The sequence below is a fragment of the Phalacrocorax carbo genome, unplaced genomic scaffold, assembly GCF_963921805.1.
Source record: "Phalacrocorax carbo unplaced genomic scaffold, bPhaCar2.1 SCAFFOLD_36, whole genome shotgun sequence".
Lineage (NCBI taxonomy): Eukaryota > Metazoa > Chordata > Aves > Suliformes > Phalacrocoracidae > Phalacrocorax > Phalacrocorax carbo.
This window is the reverse complement of record NW_026990495.1, coordinates 1353390-1371329: the sequence shown is the minus strand read 5'-3', so window position 1 is coordinate 1371329 and position 17940 is coordinate 1353390.

The following is a 17940-nucleotide window of genomic DNA, read 5'->3' as shown; positions in this document are numbered from 1 at the left end:
GGGCTTTTAGGATGCAAAACCAAAAGTTAACTGTTCTGTTGTTGAACGCTTATCTGGCTGCTGTGTAAAATGATTAGCAAGGAGGCCCGGAATCCCCCAGTGAAGGACAAGGTCTTGATAAGGACAGAAACTTGTCTCAAGAACCAGCTAAAACCGACTTTGCAGTTTGGACAAGAGACAAGAGTAACTGAGTCTGCATCAAAACAAGGGGTTACTAGCGGTGACGAGGAATCGTCAGCCTTCATCCCCAAGACCCCTAGCGACCACCACTAGGAGGCACTGCGCAAGCGCCGTTGGGAAAGATTTATGGAAATAACTCTTTCAGGCTAATTTTAATGCAAAGCGGGGAAAGGTCATGCATATCTATAGGCGTGTTGGGAAATCTTATGTATATGTAATGCTTTACTGTATCAATCCAAGACAAACTATCACGCGGGCACGCACAGCTTTGGTGGGACTATCCCCCGTGCTGCCCAGCACTGAATAAACATACCTACTTGACAATCTTATAGACTGTGGAGTCTGTTTTCCGCACGTCACCCTTCCTGTGCCCTACCCTCGCTGCGTGTCAGTTACGCACGTGAAGGGCACCAGGGGTTTGGGGTTTGTTGCTCCAGCTTTATTGAAACAAAGCCATTTTCCTGAGGAAGGTTGCGTCTCTGCCTGGCTTAGCAGCACCAGCAGCAGAGCGCTAGCAGGGTGCATCCCGCTCTCGGCTGCGCCCTTGGAGCGCTCAGGATGAAGATGGTTTGAGTTGCCAGGGAACAGATGGAGAGTTTGCTGTCTTCCTTCAAGGACTGAAGGGCTGTGACAGAAACAGAGCCGAGATGAAGGGCTGTGTCTGCAGAGACTTTCAGGCATGCCCTCCAGACCATGGCAGCCCCACCCGCCGCTTTCCCTGGCCAGGAGAAAGTTGCCGCTGCTGCACAGGAATGGCCCAAAAGCCCCTGCCACGCTCCCCTGGCCCTGAAGTGTTTCCCTGGAGCGGGTCAAGGCATGGCAGCACCCTGCCCAGGCTCTGTCCCCTGCCCCTCCAGCCCCGGCCAACACAGCACTGCCCCTACTCACCGCTGCACATCTCGGCCAGCTTATTGCTTTGGTCCCTCAGGTGCCGCGCGGCAAGCCCTAGACACAGAGCTTTGTCAGTCCCCCCTGCTCCCCAGTACGCTCCCAGCAGCACAGCCCCCCACCCTGCCGGCTGGGCCGCACGCCCTCCTCCCCCTCATCAGGGCTGAGCCCAGGGAAGAGCAGCAGCTCAGCGGGGTTGGACTGAGCAAGGTGGCCACCAAGGCCACCTGCGTGGGCAGGGGAGGGAGAGGGAGGCCAAGGCCCTGCGTGGGGGCAGCTGGGGCTCGGGCAGCCGCAGGGCTGTTCCTTGGCACCAGTGCAGCGGCGGGGACTGGGGCCAGGCTGCCCAAAGAGGGACTGTGGGGGCTGTGGCTCACCGATGAATCTCACGGCTGCCTCGCGCAAGGGGGCCTGAGCATTCTTCAGGTATGGCAGGCTCTGATGACAGTATTCTTCGGCCTTGCTCCTGTCCTGCTCCAGCTGGAGAGAGCAGAAGAGTATGGGCATGTCACAGTCCCTCCCCAGTGGGCTGGAGCCGTCCCTCCTGCTAGCACCTCCCTGCTCCCCCTCCCCCCACCCCGGCAATTCCTGTCTCCCAGCCAGGAGCCCTGTGGGACGGAGGCTGAGAGAGAGCCACAGGCAGAGGGGTCCCAGCGGCGCTGAGACCCTTCCCTCCTGCAGGGCACGGGGAGGGGGAAGGGGCGTGGAGAAGAGCCCTTGGGCGCTCTGTTCTTGAGGACAGGGAAGAAGGCTGCGGCTCACAGCTGTGGGCTCTGGGCTGCAGCAGGGCAGGTGAGGCACATGTGCAGAGCCCACAGCCCAGACACGGCGGGCAGCCCTCATCCGGCCTGGGCCCTGGGGCTCAGGGCTTGTCCTCACCAAACACTCTCCAATCCTCCATGTCTGCTCTGTCTGCATCAGGTGTTTGAGCCATTTCCACTTGAGGAGTTCTGCTCCAGCAAGGAGGGCTTCCCTGGAGGCCTGCAGAAAAGCAGAAGCTGGGAGATGGCACTACGGCCTGGGGAAGGAGAGCTGGCATCCCCTTTCCTTGTGGCTTTGTTCCTGGGGTGATCCTGGCCTTGGGAAGCTGGGACATGCTCTGTCCCAAAGTCTTGGCACAGTCTCTTGGTCTCTTGGGCACAGTGCTGTGGGAGAGGGACTGAGGCTCAAAGCCCTGGCCTTCCACACCTGCGGGGGCAGCAGGGAAGACCATAGGGACGCACGTATTCATGCCTTGGGCCATGGGCTGCTGCTGAGCCCTGCTGGAGCAAGCAAGGCTCCATGCCTTGGAAATGTCCGCGCCAGCTTCTCTGCCCCTGCTTGCACTGGGTGTGCAGGGACCCTCCCTATGGGCTGTGCTGGAGGAGGGCTGAGCGGTGGGAGCGTGGGTGGGAGGGGATCCCACCTCCCCTTCCAGCTCTGCAGCAAGAGGCACTGGGGGACGAGGAAGATAGTGGTGGGACCAGTGCAGGGACAGATGGGAGCTCTGCCCTGCCTGCAGTGCCTCAGGCAGCTGGACCCCAAGGTGACACACGCTCCCCAGAGTCCAACTGCCAGCAACTCTTGCCCCTGCGCCCAAGGGCTCATCACACCCTTCCCTGTGTCATGGGCCAGCTTTGAAATCTCTACCCTGGCCACAGTGTCTGCCTCATCATGCGTGTGAAAGAAGAGCAGGAGCAGGCATCCTTGCACTTCCTTCTTCATCCTCCGCTTGCCATTCCCCACCACAGTCTGCACCACGTCTCTGAAGAGGCTGATGGAGAGCTCTCTCATCTGGCTGGACTCCTGTTAGGGAGTAGGAGAGGGGGACTTGAGAAAGAGCCACTCCCAGCTTCCTGTGAGCATTAGCCCAAGGGCATGAGCATGGCAGGTGTGATGGGAGATGCTCTGGGGTCAGGCTCTGCACACAAGAGCTATAGGAATCTCTGGTCCTGCCTGGCGGCGCAGCTGGGGAGCCCCCAGGGCTCTGAGAGCAGCTCTTGGCCTGCAGGTGCTTTGCACAGGGGCCGGGCTGGGCCCTAGCACAGAGCGCTCGGGCCGCCCGGCGGCACCAAGCTCTCAGGGGAAGCTGTGCTGGGCTGCAATGCCCAGAAGCCATCCCACGAGAGCCCAGGGGAGCGAGGAGGGCAGAAGGCTCTGCCCGCGGGGCTGCCCGCAGGTCTGGGCTGAAGGGCAGCTCTCATTGCCCAGTGCCCCTCTGCGGGGCTCAGTCCCCCACATCAGCCTTACATTGTCAAAGAGGGGTGGGAGCTTCTCCGCCAACTCCAGAGCGAAGGTGCTGGCCTGCCTCCTCTTCAGGTGAGGCATCATGTTTCTGAAGACCAGCAGGGCCTTCATCTTGATTTCCGTGTTGCCATCACTGAGCATCTTCATGAGGTGTGGCATGAGGGCCTGCATTTTTCTCGCCTGTATGAAAGACAGAGTGCCCTTTTTGTGAAACGGTCAAAGAGCACCCTGGCAAAAACGCTCTGGTCACTGAGCAGCAGCCTCCTGCCCGGCTTGCAGGCAGGTGGTGGCACAGGCATCTCTGCGGCAGCCCCCTGGTACGCTGGCACGCTGACCCCCGGGGACGTGGGAGAGCAGGGGTAGGGCAGGAAAGCAAAGACTCCTTGTTCCCTGCTGAGCCCCCCCTTTTTGCACAGGCCCGCAGGGGCAGATGGCTCAGTAGCCCTGCGTGCCTGGAAAGCTCCCCAGGCAGCCACCAGGCCCCACTGTGGCAGGGAGGGCATTTGGAGCGCTCACCCCACCGCCTGACTCCCAGGCAAGGCCAAGCCACCACCCTACCCAGCGCCCCAGCCCCCGGCTGCCAGCACGGCTCCCCTCGATGACGTCCTGCTCACCATGTCAGGTCCTTGTGACAGCATGATGAGGCCTCCGAGAAACAGGGAGACCGTCACCAGGCTTGGGTGCCTCTGATAGGTCTCGTCATGGGACTGGTCACCAAAATCCTCTGACTGAAACTCGCTGGAGGCCTTTGGCTGAAGGAAACACAGCAGTGAGATACTGGCAGAATCTGCAGGGCTCGCTGGAGGGGATCAAGGCCTTCTCTGGTAACTCACAAGCAGGGTGGAGCTGTAGGCATCCTCTGTGGCCGAGGTGGACAGGCTGTGTAATGTCATGCTCCGGAGATTGCTGAGGAGCTCCTTTAAGATGGTCTCCAAAGCCTGGGGGATGGAATGCATCACCTCCCACAGGGCCATGCCCGTGCTGCAAGCGAGAGCGCTGGGTGAGCAGGGCTGCCGCAGCCTCAGCAGCGTGGCCTGGGAGGGGCCCGGCCCGCAGGAGGCAGAGCCTGCCCCTTGCTTGGGATGCCCCGGGCAGCAGGAGAGGGCTGAGGGGGTGCTCCCCGCGGGGCTGGGAGGAGCGTGGTGGCAGGGCTCGGGGCTGCCTGGGCCAGCTTTGGCTGCTGCAGGCCTGGCCGACCCAGCAGGGCTGGAAAGCGTGCTGGGGTGGAGGGCCCTGCTCCTCGGGGGTGTCCCTGCAGCATTCCTTGGGTCTGGCAGCCAGAGGGGCTCCGTGTCCCTCCCCCCTCAGGGAACAAGCCCTCATGGCTGTTGGGGCCGGTACCTGTGTCCTGGTGGAGAGAATGTCACCAGGCTGATGGCCACTTGTGCGGGGTAGCGGTTGGTCAGCAGGAGAAGCAGTGACTTCATGCTCTGCTGCTCTGACTCCCGGTTGATGCCTTCCAGGTTTTCCTGGAGGCACTTCATGATCTTTGGCACCTGGAGGGGACACAGGGGAGGATGGTGCTGCCACTGGAGCACAGCCAGTTCCTCAGCTGCCCTTCCCATCCCTCCCTGCTGGCTTAAGGTGGCTTCAGGTGCTGGAGACACCTACACCTGGGTTTGGGAGGGAGGGATGGAGGGAGGAGCAAGGCCTGACAGGGCTGAAGGGCAGGGCAATCTAGCCATGGGCCACCTACATCTGCCAGCCAGAAGTCAGGGTTTCTCATGATGACATTCAGTATGTTTCTTGCCTCCCCCTTGTCAAAGATGCTGGAGTCTCTCATCGCCTCGATGGCCACAAGGACAATATCTGTCCTTTCAGAAGGTAGGAGGTATTTTGCAAAGGTCTGTGGGAGGAAGGAAGGGAGGGAAGCCGTGTCACACCGAGTGCCCTGGGGGTGCTGCTTCGCGGGGCAGTGCGAGCAGCCCTGGCCAGAGATGCCCGGCAGTGGTGGCGGCAGCGCCTGCAGGAGAGCTGGCAGCAGGGGTTGCAGTCACTGCATGGGGGAGGATGAGAAGAGAGGGTCCTCAGGGTGAGGGAGGAGGGCTGGGCTCATGGGCAGAGTGTGCTGTCCCTACAGAGAAGCGGGGCTCGCTGGTGGCCAGGAGGGCTGGAGCTGCTGCTGGGACGCTGGGGAGCAGCCCTCGCATCGTCCCTGCATGGGGACAGCAGGAACCCTCTCACCAGGGAGGGTGAGGCCGCACCAGCCCCACTGATTCTGGATGCCTTTTGCTTACACAAGTCCCCTGCTGATGCCACGGGCAAGGGTCCCGGCAAGGGGGGAGCTCATTACCATGGTAAATTCTTCAGCCGATCGAGGTGAGAAAGGTATCTTAGTTCCCCTGAGGAGCTGTTCTGCTTCATCCTTGAGCATTGCCCTGCCTAAGCAGCGGGGGAAACACGAAAGGGTCAATAAGACACAATAGCTTTGCCAGCAAGCTTAACCAAACGGCCCTGAGATCTGCTTGTGAGATGGCAGGACACAAGCAGTCCGGGAGGTTTGTGGAGGGCATCAGGAATAGCTTCTTGCTGCAAGCACTGGAGGGACCATCCAGGGTGATGCACAGATGGATCTGCTCTTCACTAACTGGGAAGACATGGCAGTGGTAGCTTTGGCTGTGGGCTCCACAAAAGAGCGCGGTTCAAGGTTCTGAAAGGAGGGTGGAAGGAGAGCAGCAGAGAACAGATCCTGGACTTCAGGAGAGCATTCAGCTTCTGCAGCAAAATGACAGCATGGGTGCTATGGGGAGCAGCTGTGAGGGGCAAAGGAGGTCAGGGAGAGAAGTAGACCTATCAGGAGATGTGTGTTTGCGGAGCGATGAAGCCCACCACAACTTCTCTTACCTTCTTGCTTCTTGATGAACTGAAGGAGGCAATAAAGAACACCGAAAGCTGTCTCTTGCTTGGAATATTGGAAAAGCAAGACACGTCCCAGCAGCTGTCCCAGGATTGGGATCTGGATGTCTCCATAGTTGTCAGGGGCGTACATGCCTCTTCCAAAGCGGCTCCAGCCCTGGGCGAGGGAGGCAGACCAGCAGAAGGGTAGAGGGCAGGCAGCAGGCGCCAAAGCCCTGAACCCAAGAGTGCGTCCAGGGCTGGATCCCTGGTGCGTCAGGGCTTTGCAGGGCCGTGCCGGCCGTGGCTCCCAGAGCAGCTGTGTGGGCAGCAGCCCCGCGCGGGGAGAGCTGCAGGCTGCTCTGGTGCACAGGGAGGGGGACATGGCCTGGCTGGAGGGTGCCTGGCTCCTTACCTTCAGTGTGTGATGTTTGGCCAGCACACCGCTCAGCACCTTAATCCTCCCCAGGGCTCTCTCCCGCACAACTGCTCTCTCAGACGTGGTGTAGTTGAGCAGCACCTGGGAAGAGAGAAGCTGCTGGTGTGCCCTGGGAGCAGACACCTGCTCCAGCAGAAGCAGCACTGCTGACCTCCGGGGCAGGACTCTGCCCTCGTGCAGTCCATTGAGGCTTCCTGTGATGTCGAGCAAAGCCTGCAGTGGGGTTCCTGCCCTAGGAGTCTCGCAGGCTTGCAGGCTTGGGACAAACACCGCTGGCCAACCTTGTGGCCAGGCAGGAGGGCAAATGCCACCCTCTGCCGCCACTGTGCTCTGGAAGAGCCTGGTGGGCAGCCCCTGGTTACCCTGGGGAGGTGGGCAGCCTCCCTGCAGCGTGCTGTCTCTGCATGGCACTGGGGTGGGGGCCATGCACTCAAGAGTGGACAGTCCCTTCCCCCCAGCGGGAGGAACAGCCCCTGTGAAGCCCCCTCTTTGCACATGCCAGACCTGAAAGATGTTCTGCAGCTCCTCACTGACTCGGGAGGCAGCAAAGCTGAGCACCACCCTCTCTAGCATCTTGTCCATGGCTCTCAGGGTCTGCAATGAGGACAAAGAGTTGTGGCAGCGTTTCCTGCTGTCCCCCTCACCCCCAGGAGCTTGGTCTGAACTCCTGGAGTCAAGGGAGGACTCCCGTGCTGCCTCGTGGTTCCCAGGAGAGACCCCAGGGGCAGACAATGTGCTGCGGGCAGAGCAGCCTGCGCCACTGGATGTGGCCAGGCCCACGGGAAGGGCGCGAAGGGATAAAGGTGGGAGAGCAAAGCTGAGATGCTTCACTGCCTTGGAACTCTGGACATAGCGCAGCACAGGGTGGCCCGGGAGCAGCCCAGAGGGACTGGGGGCTCCTGTAGCTCACCCAGCACTTACCAGAAGATAGTAGTAAAGGTCGTGGAGGGTGCTCCTTTCCTCTTTTGGAGGAAGCAGGAAGACACTTGAAAAGCAGGCTTCTAGAAGGCTTTTCTCTTTGCCTTCCAGCACAGTCTGTACTGAGCTGCAGAGAGAGAGCGCAGGGCCCATCAGAGACTGGTGCTGGGAGCAGAGCCTTGCGGCCTCATGCAGGTGGACATGGACCTCTGGGGCAGAGGTCCCCAGGAGGGATGGGCAGGTACCTCAACTCGGCGATGGCACGCATGGCTTGCAGCTGCACTTCTGTTTGCAGTTGGTCCCTGGTCTCCTCTTGCAGCAGGTCCTGCAGAGCAGAAGCAGGATGGGACCTGGCAGCTGCCAGCACCCAGTGCCACCAGACCCTCGCCCTGCCCAAGACCCTCTTCTCACAGGGAGCCCAGGGAGCCATTGCCGGGCAGACTTGCCCCCTTCCCCAGAGCTGCCAGGTGTCCCCTCACCTTGATATTCTCTACCAGCTCGTAGCTGTGGCAGAAGACATCCAGTCCCTCTGGCAAGCCACGGCATCTGGCAGTTCTGCACAGGATGCAGATGCTCTCAAGAAACTTCAGCTTCTGGCCCTTCTCCTGGTAGCCGGGGGAACAGAGAGACAGACAGGGAGCGTGAGAGGGGGACACAAAGCCAGCGGGACTGGACCACTGCGGGTGCAGTGCTGTGCGGGCAACCTGGGAGCAGCACCTCTGCTCAGCCAGCACGCCTCCGGCAGCCCGGCAGCAGAGCCCCTGTCAGCAGACGCCGGCACAGCCGCGTTCAAAATGGTGACAGGTACCTTTTTTGTGCTGCTGACAAACGCCTGGATGAAGTCCACGGTTTCCTTTTTGTCTTGGTACAGAGGTAACCGTGAGGCATCTAATAGAGGAGGAGAGCAGGGAAGGCTGTAGGGGGGGTCCGGTGGCAGGAGAGAGCAGAAGAAGGAGCTCTGTCCTCTGTCCAGCCCTGTGCCTGCTCCCCTGGCGCGTTCGTCCCATGCACGGCAGGGCTGGAGGGTGCCCGGCAGACGGGCTGCCATGCTGGAGCACAGCACAGTGGACAAAGCCCCCAGTGCGTGGGCTGAGGAACTTGCTTGCAGATGGGTGGGAAAGGTCCCCGTCCCACAGCATCGCTGCCTCCTGCCAGCCCAGCTGCCCCTCGCTGCCCGTGCCCCGGAGCAGGAGCTGGGTCCCCTCTGCTCTCTCCCTCCTTGGGGGAGGCTGTGCCGGGGCCAGCTCCCAGCCCTGAGCATGCCCTGCATTCAGGCAGCATCATGGCCACCACCCATGGGCACCCCGCTGCCAGCGTGCCAGGGAAACATGAGCCTGGCATCGAGCAGGGTGCGCTGGCTGGCCCCAGCCGTGCCCAGACCAACAGGACCCCCCACTCACCAATCTGCAGTGGCTGCACCGTGCACACCTCGTAGGGTTCCGGTGGAGAGCTCCTCTCCTGGGGAGCCCTGTCCTGCCAGGCCACCCTGGGGCGGCTGGGGGGTCTCTCTGCCATCCTGCGGGACGGAGGAAAGGGGTAGGAGTGGGGAAGGGGGAGGCTTTGGCAAAATGCCTTGGTGCCACGGGGCTGCCGGGGGTGGCAGGGAAAGATGTGGGCTGCGCTCGGGGGCTCCTCGCCGTCTCCGTGCTCCTGCCCTGTCCCGTCACTGTCCTGCTGGACACTGCGGGCTGGGGGCCGCAGCCGCATTTATCACATGCAGCGCAGTGGGGTGTCACAAAGGGCCCCACTGTGACCCGCCACCTGGGCGGGGAGGGGGGGGCAGGGCGTCCCCTGGGGAGGCACGGGACCGGCTCATCCCTGGGCACGGGGGTGCTCTCATGGTGCCTCCAGGCCCCACTTTGCCCTCATGTCTGCGTGGGACCTCGCTGTCACCCTCCGGTGTGTGCCCATGTTCAGACACCCCGGCACGCCCCCAGGACTTCCCTGTCCTTTTGGCACACTGCAGAGCGCTGCCCCTGCCCCTCCATGACATTAAATGTGTAAGATTCACCCAAGCTTTACAGAAAGTCACCTCAACTCTTGTCTACCTCCCAGCAAAGAGGAAGACCTCGTGCAGAAAAGAGGAAAAAGGAAATGAAACGTCTTCCACCCAGATTGCCCTGTTAGGATTTGGAAGCTCCCAGAAATGAAGATTCCGGTCTCCCTGGTTTTCTTCTTCGTCTATTTTGTGACCGTGATGGAGAAGACCTTCTTACACTTACAGCCTTTCCCCCACTCTGAAAATCTCTTCCAGCACTGGCCCACTCGGGACTCCCTGGGAGGCCTTCCTTGCACCACAGACCCCTCCGCGGGACCTTGAGCTGCCCCCAGGGGATGGCTGTGTGGTATCGCCGGGGCACAGGAGCCCTGGGCTGGTGCGGCAGGGCTGGTATAGTGCTCTGTATGGTGCTGTGCTTTGGACTTGGTATGAATATAATGCTGATAACACACCGATGTTTTGGTTGTTGCTGGGTAGTGCTTGTACTAGTCAAGGGCTTGTCTAGCTTCCCATGCTCTGCCGGGTGCACAAGCGGCCGGGAGGGGAGGGGGCACAGCCAAGAGAGCGGATTCAAACTGGCTAAAGGGATATTCCATATCATGTGACGTCATGCCGAGTATATTAACTGGGGGAGCTGGCCGGGGGAGGGAAGGGGCAATCGCGGCTCGGAGACCAATGGCACTGGCTGGCAGGTGGTGAGCGGTTGCATCACCTGTTGTTTGGCTTTTTGTTTTTTCCTCCTCCCGAGGTTTCATCTCTCTCTTTCTCTCTCTTTCTCTCTGTGTCGTTAGTTTCATTTTCATGCTATTACTACTATTATTATTATTGTTATTACTGTTTTATTGTAATTATTAAACTGTTCTTATCTCAACCCACAAGTTTTCTTACTTTGGCCCTTCTGATTCTCTCCCCCATCTCACAGGGGTGGGGGGAGTGAGCGAGTGGCTGTGTGGTATTTAGTGCTGACAGGGCTAAACCACAAGAGCACCTCTCAAGAGTCCACTTGCTGCTTTCAGTACCAGGGAGATAAAAGCCTGACTATCTCTCCGTAGTCTGTCTAAATCTGTCTTTAGTCAAATCTTTAATTCTGTTTACTTTATCAGCTCCTTTCTGTTTAAAAGATTTCCTGCATGATTATGGCTTGTAGAAGGTGAACCTCATCGGTGGCAGCTTGTACTTGGCATACAGTGGAGGAGAGTGTTTTATTTTAATGGTGAACCTTATCGGTTTTATTTTGTTTGTTCAAAAAAAAAAGAAAAATCCCTCTTTGTGTGTGTGCAGCCAGTTCTCAAGGGAAAGCAGGTGGGAGCTGGTACAAAGGAGCTGTAACATCCAGCTGCAGACTGCAGAGGAGAAGTCTCCTCTGATGTAAGGAAGAGGGATGCAAGGGATGAGAGACGTGATGGCTCTGGGGAGGTGCGGTGGGAGGTTGTCCATACTGTGTCAGACCTCAAGGGACACCTTCTCCGACCAGTCCAGATCACCTTAGGAGAGACCCTGGATCAATAGCTATTGGAGAATGCTGCCATCACCTCTTCTTTAAAATGAAAAACAATAAAATGCACCCTTGAAAATAAAACCTCATATTTATTAGGAGCTCTTTCAATCTTTTCTCCATAAGTGTAGTAGGAAACTTCTCTAATTAACTCTACACGACTAGAAGAAAATTAGAGGAAGAGACAGAGCTCATTAGGGCTTGCTTTATTTTCATGAGACCCATGGTGTATTTGGCACCGGTTCCTTGAACCTCACGTACTGAGAGGAGATTGAACAAACCTTTCCATAAATCAAAGTCAGAAGAAGAAAACTGACGTACCTTGAAGCATTAGTGTGTCCCACTGAGGAGGGCCGTTACTGAGAAAGGCTCCCCAGGGACTCGTTAGGGCAGATAATTGGAAGCTGTGATTGCAGGGAGGCCAAGGTAATGTGCCGGCAGCTCAGATGCTAAGAAAAGCCTGCGTTTGATTCATGAAGCAGAAGGGCCAAGCCCTGAGCCCCAGCCCGGGGAAGGCAGATCCTGTCCCTCACACAGCGCTCAGGGCCCTTCCTGGGGCAGGGGGCTGTGGGGTGTGTGATGGTGAGTGACAGTGCCCAGCCTTACTGGGGTGTGCAAGGGGACAGGAGGCCCCAGTGCCTCAGGACAGCACGTCTCCTCATAGGCAGAGACGATTGCCAGAGCCACGGGGATAAAGCTTGGGTTCTCTTGGCGACTTCCAGCCTTGCCAGAGCTCTTTGCCAACTCTGCCGTAGGTTGTCCTATGCTGTCCCACAGCTGCTTCTTTTTCCCTGCAAGCTGGAGACACCCACCTCGCTTCCCCACCTTGCTCTCACCTGCCATTGCCGTACGGTCACTGACGTCTGCCCATCCTCACGCTCCGTCCCTTGAAACAGAAAGAGACGGGCTGATCTCATCCTCCTTCGGGAGGACTTCATGTACCACAGCGCAAGCCTCTGAGGGACATTTCTTCCTCCTCGTGGCAACTCTCCACCTCCCAAGCTGCACTGCGTGGCAGTGCTTCTCTCTCCAGCTGTTTCCTCCCTCCAAGGAAAGCTCCACCACCTGGGGAATAACCCTTCAAGCAGGTGTCCCAGCGCGTCAGCCTTCCTGTGGCCTTTCACCTGAGCACACAGAAGCAACCTCACCGTCATCCCCGCAGGCTGCAGCCTTTCAGCTTCTCGCATAGACACGGCCAAGCTGCGTGCCTGCTGCTGCCCCATCAGGCCCCCGCGCAGCAGAGTCGTGTCAACCGCAATAGAAGCCCCCCCCTTCCTGGCGTGAGCCCGGCTCCTTCGGCAGAGGGGATCTCACAGTCGCTGTGCCAGCCAGGTGCCTCCTGCCGGCCTCTCGGAGACGCTGGCAGGTGTCGGCTTAAAAGCCCGTATCCCAGCCATGAGTCAAGGGCTGGCCCATCAGCTCTTTCAGAAAGACGTGACCTCACCGTCCCGTTCCCAGCCACGGTCCTGCTCTTGGCATGTCACCTCCAGAGGCAGAAGTGACCTCGCAGGTGAGTGCAGAGGCAGTGGGATGGGCTCTGTGAGCGCTGACAGGGAAAAGACATGGGACAAACACCTCTGAGGAAGAAAAGGTCCAGGCAGCAAGGGGTGGTCAGGGAATGAGGGGAAATTAAAACCAGAAAAGCTGTGGTAAAGAGGGCAATGCTGATGTCTGGGAGCTGGCGTGCACAGCTGGGGAAGGCTAACACTTTCATGGGTACTCGGTTGTCTCTGCCGTTGCCTCTCTCAGCCAGACCCTCTCTGCATTTGTCCTTGTTTCTCCACTAGCCTGTGATATTGTTCTTGTTCTCTTGTTCTTGCTGTCAGGCTCTCTGGGGATGGGAGTTGCAGCAGCCAAGTCAGGCACTGATCTTGTGATTCCTCCCATGCAAGTGTCTCCATGGGAATGAAGTGTCCGAGCTCTCCCCTAACGGTGGGGCTGTGGGCAAAGCAGTCTGTGTGGCTGGGGAATGAGCTCTGTGTACCTTACCAAGCTGCCCTCCAGCATGCAAAGCTTTCCTATAGCATCCTGGTGTTGTCTGAATCCCCCACGGAGAAGCAGAGAGCTGCTCCAGCTGAAGAAATGCTTTTGGGTTTGTGAAATGAACCATGTGTGTCCTTGGTGAGAAGAGGGGTGCTGAGACCTTGCTCAGATAGGTTAAGAAAGGGTGAGACATTTAGTGATCCCTCTGCTCTCAGCAGTGTCTGGTTTATTTTCAGGCTAACATGGGAGTGTGATTCTCCTCTGATACCCAAAGATGTTAGTGCAGGACACTTGGGAACAAGGTCGTCCAGCGACCCTCACTTTACCCTAAGCCACAGTGAATCCCTTTGCCTCTCGGCAGGTCTCGCAGTCACTAACTCCAAGTGCAGCAGAAATGCAGGGGAGTTCTGACGTCAGAGAAACAGGCAGGGTCTGTGGGAAGGAAAAAAATCTCTAAAACTCCTTCCTGCCACTCTCATTCCTTAGCACTGGGAGTGTAGGTGCAAACAATTCTTCTGCAATAGGAGTGCTGACACCTCACAAATTCTGCATATCTAGCCTACTCCCCCTGCCACATTCCCACGTCCCCTCTGCAGCAGGGCAGGGATGACTCCTTGAGAGGCCACACACACAGCCTGGCAGTGCACAGAACACTCAGCCAGCACACAATGAAGATCAAGTCCAGGATCTGAATGAAGTTTTCCCCCAGAGAGGAAAAAGGGTGGATTTGTCACAGTGGGAAAGCCTACATGAAATGGTGTAGGTTTGGATCAGAGAAGCCTGTCCTAACTTGTCACTGTCTTTTCCGCTCAGACCCATGCCAAGAGACAGCAGATGTCCAACAACAGCTCCATCACCCACTTCCTCCTCCTGGCGTTCACAGAGATGCGGGAGCTGCAGCTCCTGCACTTCTGGCTCTCCCTGGCCACCTACCTGGCTGCCCTCCTGGGCAACGGGCTCATCATCACCGCCATCGCCTGCAACCACCGCCTCCACACCCCCATGTACTTCTTCCTCCTCAACCTCTCCCTCCTCGACCTGGGCTCCATCTCCACCACTCTCCCCAGATCCATGGCCAGTTCCCTCTGGGACACCAGGGGCATCTCCTACGTGGGATGTGCTGCGCAAGCCTTTCTGCTTGCCTTTCTCATGTTAGCAGATTTTTACCTCCTCACCATCGTGGCCTACGACCGCTACGTGGCCATCTGCAAACCCCTGCACTACGGGACCCTCCTGGGCAGGGTCCTTGCCAGGCAAACCCAACACTCAGGAAGAAGACACAGGACAGGGAAACACATCCCAGGGTGAAAATCTCCAGGCAGTAGGGGCATGAGAGGAAACCAAACCCCGAAATGTGGTGGGAGGGAGAATTCAGAAAACTCCATATTGTCCCCCGCCAAGGCAGAGACTTTCCTCTGAGAAAGCCCACTTGCCTCCTCTGCCACCCAGCAAAGCCTCTGCCCTCAGGGCTGTGGGGTCCAAGGCACGAACGACCTCATCTGCATCCAGAGCTCCAGCAAAGCATTGGTGCAGCTCTCCAGTCACATGCCCATTGCACTCTGGAGAGCACAGGGGCTGACAGCAACTGCTTGGCTATGTGATGCCTGGGCACTGGCGTGCACAGCTGGGTGAGGCTGTCCCGAGCGCTCGGCTGTCTCTCCGCTTGCCTCTTTCACCTACGCCACCACTGCATTTCTCCTTGTTTGTCCACTAGCCTTCGATATTGTTCTTGATATCTTGTTTTTGCTGTCGGGCTCTCTGCAGATGGGAGTTGCAGCTGCAGAGTCAAATGCTGATCTTGTGGGCCCTTTCATGCAGGTGCGTCCATAGGAACAAGGTAACCAGTGTCCCAGCTTCCCTCTAAGCTGTGGAGCTGTGGGCAATGTGGTCTGTGTCATTCCCTGGCAAAGGAGCTGACTCTCCCTTACTGAGAGACCATCATTAGGACACTTGGGGATCTCCTTGCTAAGTCCTTCCAAGCTCTGAGCTGCCCCCCATGTTGCAAATCTGTCCCATGGCATCCTGGTGGTACCTGAATGCCCTGTGGAGAAGCGCAGAGATGCTCCAGCCGAGGAAATGCTGTTGGGTGTGTGACATGAACCATGTGTGTCCTTGGTGAGAAGTGGGGTGCTGAGACCTCGGCAGTGGGTCCCTCTGCTCTCAGCAGTGCCCGGTGTCTTTTCAGGGTAACATGTGAGTGTGATTATTCTCTGTGTCAGAAAGGCACGAGCTCAGGGCAATCGGGAAAAAGGCAGAGGGACAGAAAACGTCCCCTCTCTCTGCGCTAAGCCACAGGCAATCCTCTTGCCTTGCAGGACTCGCTCTGTAAAACACCCCCTCTCTCTCACTTTTGTGAGTGTGGTTTCTTAGCACAGGGAGTGCAGGTACTGACAAGCCCGTTTCCATTAGGAGCGCTTTTATCTGACATATTTGAACACCAGGACTGAACTCGGCCCCCACAGTTCCCATGAACCCACTGCTGCAGTGCAGGGCTGACTCCTTGGGAGCCAGCGGGCTGAGGTCCTGCTCCTCACGGCACACTGAGCCAGCACCAACCAGAGCTCCAGCCGCAGAGCTGGACAGAGGTCGCATAGAAATAGAGAAGGGGTGGGGAGTGTGTAGTATGAGAAATGGCTTGGATTTCACTCGGAGAATTCTGCCCTAACTTGTCCTGTCCTCCTCGTTCAGTGCTCCACACCCAGAGGCAGCAGATGCCCAATGGCAGCTCCATCACTGAATTCCTCCTCCTGGCACTTGCAGACACGTGGGAGCTGCAGCTCCTGCACTTCTGGCTCTTCCTGGCCATCTACCTGGCTGCCCTCCTAGTTGAAGATGCCCGTGCTCGCTGCAGGGGGGTTGGACTAGATGACCATTAAAGGTCCCTTCCAACCCAAACTATTCTATGATTCTACAATACGCACATCTGGCCAGCGGGCATACGCGCGCGCACACGCACAGAGCGGGCACACACACACAAAACGCACACACAGAGGCAGTGCATGCATGCCCTACAGCACGCCTGCCTGCGGAGTGCACCCACCCCCACACACCGCATGCACGCACGGAGTGTGCACCCACCCGTCTGCCCACACGCACACTCACAGCGTACACCCAGTGATGCAGGCGCACACAGAACGCCCCTCAGATCCGTTCCCTTCTTCCAGCCGCCAGGGGCTTCACCTGACTGCCTTGACTTTTCAGCTATCATGGAGAGTAGCTTGGCAGCTACAGCAGCCAGTTCCTCAGGCCTCTGGGATGCATCTGGCCAGGTCCCTCAGACTTACGGGTGTTCAGGTTCTTCAGGTGGTCGCGAACTCGAGCTTCTCTTCCAGTGGGAGGGACTTTGCTTGCCCAGTCCCTGTCTTGCGGTGCCTGCACTCTAGAGGTGTGGGAAGAGAGGTTGCCAGTGAAGACTGAGGCAACAAAGTGGTTGAGTACCTCAGCCTTCTCCTCGCCTGTTGTTGCCCATTGCCAGCCTTGTTGATCAAGGGGGGTACGCTTTCTTTGACATCCACTGGCTGCAGCGTGTGGTCATCCACAGTGCATGGGGGGCTGCTCTGGGAAAGAAGGGGTCTGATGGTGATTTGGTTAACAAATCATTGAAGGCACACCTTCCCTGAAAGGCCATACGCTGCTGCCGTATGCTGCTGTGGGTGCGCCGGGAACGTTGTCTTAACTAGGGTCTGCCTCTGTCAGGAAGGCTGCGTGTGTGCTCTGCACTGAGACACTCAGCGCCTGCGCCCCTCTGTCCAGGTACGCCAAGCAAGTGTAAAAAAGAGCGTAATTTCAGACAGAACGGACTTGAGGAACTTTTGCTAGCTTAGCCACGTTAGGCAGGGACTGCAACTCCTGAATGCAAGAATAGTCGTGTTGGAGAATAACCCTAGGAGGTAGCTGGGTAAAGCGGCTCTAGTGTCAAATGCTGATGCGTGTTGGTCTTGTCTGTTTTTCATGTAAAGGGTAATGAAATCTATGGTGTGCATCAGATACTACATTTAATATCTTCCTTCTGAGACTCCGTGAAGAAAGCGGTGCTATTTGAACAAGGTAATTAAATCTGCCCTGATGAGTGCTCTTGAGTACAAGCATGCTTGGTCTGTTGCTTTCATGTTGCTTCCTATCATTTTGCTGTTCTGAGATGAGTTAGAGCAGCACAGACAAGGCACAGGTATTGCTCGTTGGGCTGTTAACTTCCAAGTGGTGAGTGGGAGTAAGGGTAAGCAAACTCAGGTAGATAAATCTGGCACTTGGCCACTGCCCATATGTTTTGAATTTATTCTGTAACTCCTCCTTCCACATTTATACATTACCTAATATAGGTTTTTAATCTGCCTGAGCGTTTCTCTGATTTTCACACTGATTCTTTTTAAAAGTAAAATGCAGATCGAATCTTAACTCCACTCTGCAGTTTTTGTCACTCCTGTTTTAAGGCTTTAATGAGCACCTTAATTTCTGGACTGTTTTCCATGTGGGTCTGTTGTCTGTGGGCAACTAAGTTGTACAGGTGTCGTGGTTTAGCCGGCAGCTCAACCCCACACAGTCGCTCGCTCCCTCCCCCACCGGTAGATGGGGGAGAGAATCAGAGGGGTAACGCTCGTGGTTGGGATAAGAACAGTTTAATAATTAAAATTAAAAGAAACAACAACAGAAATGCAATGTAAAGGAGAACAACGAGAGGCGCAAAGCCCCGCGGGAGGGGGGAAGGGAGGGGAGAGGGGGAACGAACCGCCGAAATGAACCGCACGCGCTGCAGCCGCCCGCCGACCCGACGCCGCGCTGCTCCCGCGCTGCCGCTGCCCCCCCTCAATATACTGGTCATGGTGTCACGTGGTATGGAATGAACCTGCCATTGGCCAGTCGGGGTCAGCCGCCCCTGCCACGGCCCCGACCCTCCCAGCCCCCCCCCCCCCCACGTGGCAGAGCGCGGGAAGCTGGAAAGGTAGGCGACCCCCACAGTGAGGAGAATTAACCCCTTCT